Here is a 4657-nt window from a genome sequence, read left to right as displayed (position 1 = left end):
CCAGCAGGTCGATGCTGGGGTGACCATGAGCGTGCCACTGCACTCCAGCCTGGGTGAGACTCCAACCCAAAAATAAAAAAATAAACAAACAAATAAATAAATAAATGTAGACTTACCGTCAGTAAAATACATAGCTGTTAATCTTGTCCCAGTAATATGTTACAGAAAATCCCATGGCAATTAACTTTTTTTTTCTTCTCCTGAACTTGAGCCAATTTGGGAGGACTTACCAATCTAATTTTCTTTGTGTGGTTGTGATTTTGGAACCACTGTAAATTTTTCTTTCTCTCATACCCGTGCCTTATCTAGATTCCATATTTCCATTCCATGGCAATTATACCACAAAGCAAAATATTCATTATGATATAAAGGTATTAGTTATGATGTAAGGTGTTAGTTATGATGTCCTATCTGGAATAATAAATGTGAGCACTTATTCATCCATACAACACATGTAATGGGCTCCTACTATTTGTCAGGCTTTGTCATAGGCACTGGAGATACAGCAGTGGGAAAATTGCACAAAACTCCCCTCTCTCATGAAGCTTATATTCTTCTGTTTTCTAATGTGCTGTTTGGAGGACCTGATAAGTAGGACTATTGACCTATCCTGGTACACGTGTGAAGACTCAGCTTTTCATTTCAACCAGAACTCTTTCTTCCTTTCCTGTGCTTTGGGTTTAATGGAGTATCTGAGTCCCAGAAAAGTACTCCTACTGTTCATCAAAAATGACAGAAGACTGGGATAAAGAAAACTCTGGGTGTGACTTAGAACATTCTTCTTATAGTATAAATACAGTACCTTCTTCCCCTATTAATTCCTTGAATTCCTAGCTACTCCAAAATTAATATCTAGGCTTGACCCTCAAATTCCTAAACCTGTTGAAGCCAGATCATTTACAGCCCTCATTCAAAATCTACAAACATTTACTGAATATCCATTAAGTACCAGTCACACCTGGCAAGACCCAATTACATTATTATCCATTTATTCCTCACACCAACTCTGCAAGAGATGAAGAACAGGCATTTTTAACCTTCCAAAACTTTGAGTTTCTCAGCAAGATGTGTCAATGACTTACTCCAGGTCTATAAACTAGTAAGTAGTCCATTACAATATGAAAATTATTCTTTTATTGTATGTCATTTCCACTGCTCATCACTAGGCAAGTTGTAGACAAGTGGTTAAAGGTAGGAGAGCGAATGTCTTTTCGAGGCAGAGGGCATGGAGGCTTTAATGGAGGCGGTGAAGGTGGTGGCTTTAACCGTGGCAGCGGCAGCAACAACTACTTCCGAGTGGGAGGCAGAGGTGGTGGCAATTTCAGAGGCGGCAGTAGAGAAGGATTTGGATGAGGGGGTGGCCACGGAGGCTTTAACAAAGGCCAAGACCAAGGACCTCCAGAGCGTGTTATTTTATTAGGAGAGTTCCTGCATCCCTGTGAAGACAACATAGTTTGTAAATGTACCACAGATGAAAATAAGGTCCCCTATTTCAATGGTCCTGTTTATTTAGAGAACAAAGAACAAATTGGAAAAGTAGATGAAATATTTGGACAGCTTAGAGATTTTTATTTTTTAGTTAAATTGTTAGAAAACATGAAAGCATCACCCTTAAAAAAACTACAGAAGTTTTATATAGATCTATATAAGCTACTGCCACTGCAGAGGTTTTTACCTCAACCTCCAGGTGAGAAAGGACCTCCAAGAGGTGGTGGCAGGGGAAGCTGAGGAGGGAGCTGCAGAGGTGGTGGTAGAGATGGAGGTTTTAGAGGTGGAAGAGGAGGTGGCGGTTTCAGAGGAGGAAGAAGAGGAAGTTTCAGAGGGAGAGGACATTGAGTGTAATAACAGTTGACTGACTTCACCAGTTAACTTCTGCATTAACCTGCATGATCTACTTCTACTCTGGATTGAAAACTTCTTTCTTGAGCAAGTCTTGAAGATCTTGGTCATTTTATGACATTAGATCTAATATATCAGCATCATGCAAAATGCAACAGAACTGTCAATTTTGCTCTAAAAGAGCATGAACAAAGTCTTTCTTATGTTTTGTGCAGTGCCTGGCACTCTGTGGGTTCTTAATGGACAGGAACTTTCATTTAAAGCATATTAGAGAGCGGGCTCGGTGGCTCAGCCTGTAATCCCGTGCCTTTGGGAGGCTGAGGTGAGTGGATTGCCTGAGCCCGCGGGTTCAAGACCCGCCTGGGCAACTTGGCGAGACCTCATCTCTACAATAAAACAAAAAATCAGCCGGGCATAGTAGCACACGCCTGTAATTCCAGCTACTCGGAAGGCTGAGGCGGAAGGATCGCCGGAGCCCAGCAGGTCGAGGCTGCGGTGGCTGGGAGCGGCCACTGCACTCCAGTCTGGGCGACAGAGTGAGACTCCAACTCAAAAAAAAAAAAAGCATATTAGAATTTTTAAAATTAAATGTTTTATTCCTTTAATCAAAAAAGAAAATTATTCTTTTAACTTTATGACTCTTATCTCCTAGTGTCCTTATGAAGGCTCTTTTCCCCTATCAATCCTCCTAAGTACATAAAACATGCATGCCAATACAGCAAAGACAGTAGCCTTGGTCTTTGGAGCATGTATATTCAATCATCCTGACTGTTCAGTGGCTATTATTTCCTTTAGATTCCATATTTGCATGGGAACACCAAGACAAGACAGACAGGTGGTGGTGGTAATGAAAGGATCATTCATTAGTGTGTGACTGAAAGTTCAAACTTCTGTAGCCATTTAGTTTGTGATTGGGAAATCTGAGGTCTAGACAGTTTCTCAATAGAGATTAATGCAAAAGCAGGAGCAGTTTCAGATATCTGTATGAATCATGACATTTATGAATACTACTATACCACTGATTGGTAGAGAAAACCCCTCCATTTTGACTTAACTACGAAATGTAGATAGAAGCACTTAAACTGATCATCTGGGAGCTTTTCCGTGTTCCGTTTTTGTTTTGTTTTCTTGGGTTTTTTTAACCTGCCTACCACATTTACTGTGTAGGTTGACACAGTAGACATCACTTGATATTACAAATCCAGAGGATTTCCTGGAACACCAACTCAGTTCTCCGTTATATATAAGGATGGAGAAGACAGGGGGGAAAAAAGATAAAGAAATAGGTGTCAGATAATTCTTTATGACCCAGTAGAATCAATTGTTTCTTTCCACCTCAGTTCCCAACAGACATTTTTTTCAAAGTTTCTAAAAATAAGAAAGTAAACTGATTTTCTGCCAGTTCCTTCCATGTTCTTGTGACCCTATGGTGGAGGTGGTAATGAGAAAGATAAAGACCCCAAAGACCAGCAGCAGATGGAAGTCATCAAATGGCCTGACACTAGATAAACTAGATAAAAAAGGCAACTAGATAAACATCCCCAGAAGAGCTGAAAATTGACTGCTGTCGTGAGTGGAAAAAGTCAGCTGAAGTCAGTTTATTGACTATTTTGTAATAGAAAAATTATCCTTAGTGCCTGAACCCCTGGAAACATGAGCAGTGAAAAAGAAAGATTTTCAATAAATAACCTAAGCAGATTTGACAAGAATCTGAATCAGCCCCAGTCGAGCTGCAAAGGTAAGGAACACAGGAGGCAGCTGTACCTTCAAATTCAGTTGTTACCAAAGTCAAATATGATTATTGCCAGTCAGGCCCCAGAGATTCCGTTTTTATTTTTTCCACATCTGCAAAAATAATACTTGCTCATCTTATCACATTGATAATGTACTGTCAGCACTGGAAGAACAAACTATGTGTGATTTTTTTTAAATTCAGGGCTAAGACTGTCACTCAGGTAATGTTCCTTTGAGACTCCAACATGTTACATTTCCTTCTGTGTTCCTCATCAGATCCTTGTTGGGGGCCTAATCAGAGGACCCTGAGGCTCAAAGGTTATTTCCATCCTAAGCTGTCAAGACTTCTGACCCTCAATGACCCAGAATCTCTAAGTTCCTGTCCTTGAAAGACTGTTCTCAAATAATTCCATCACTACTTTGTCCTGAATGAGAAATAGAGCTACATCTTTGCCCAAATTCCTCACCTCTTAAACAATTGGTTTAAAGAAAAATATACATCTGAAAAGTGAGAAATTCAGCACAATTCATGATTTAACAGTCAGCATATTCAGTGTTAGATATGAATGAGAAGAATCCAATGTTATAAACAAAGTGCCTTATTTTTCTAAAACGCAAAGAATAAAAGTGCTTTTAGGCTTAAGTTATTTCAGAATGCAGGCAGTTATAGAAAATGTGAGAAAGTTTAATGCAAGATTTTAACCTCATCAGATTTTAAATGTTCCATCTACCTGTCTTTCCAATAGTCAATAGATTCTACAGAAAGAAAAAAAACATGAGATGGCTGCAACGATCACTTCTAGAAGGCTTCCACCCTCCAGGTCTCCATTTCCTCATCTGAAAAATGGAAAGGTTATGTTATATTACATTTAACATGCTTTCCAATGCTGGCATTTTGCTAATTCAGAGCCCCTTCCATGAGTCCTGTGGCTACTTCCTCAATAGGCCTTCTCCATCTCTGAAAGAATTAACTCCTTCTGTAGACTCAACATTTCTGCTAATAATTTCATTCTCACTGAAATGATGGAGGACCTTGTTTGAGGTTCTGTGGTAGGCAGAATTTTAAGATAGCCCATCAGAATTC

The 4657-nt window shown here is 39.5% G+C and overlaps 1 pseudogene; it reads left to right on the top strand.

The window, feature by feature from the left end:
* Nucleotides 1–1203: 1203 nt before the first annotated feature.
* LOC103268906 lies at nt 1204–1836 on the top strand (annotated as a pseudogene).
* Nucleotides 1837–4657: the final 2821 nt, after the last annotated feature.

This window comes from Carlito syrichta, unplaced genomic scaffold, assembly GCF_000164805.1.
Source record: "Carlito syrichta isolate Samal-C Ts95f unplaced genomic scaffold, Tarsius_syrichta-2.0.1 Scaffold308971, whole genome shotgun sequence".
Classification (NCBI taxonomy): Eukaryota; Metazoa; Chordata; class Mammalia; order Primates; family Tarsiidae; genus Carlito; species Carlito syrichta.
This window is presented reverse-complemented; position numbering and strand designations above follow the sequence as displayed.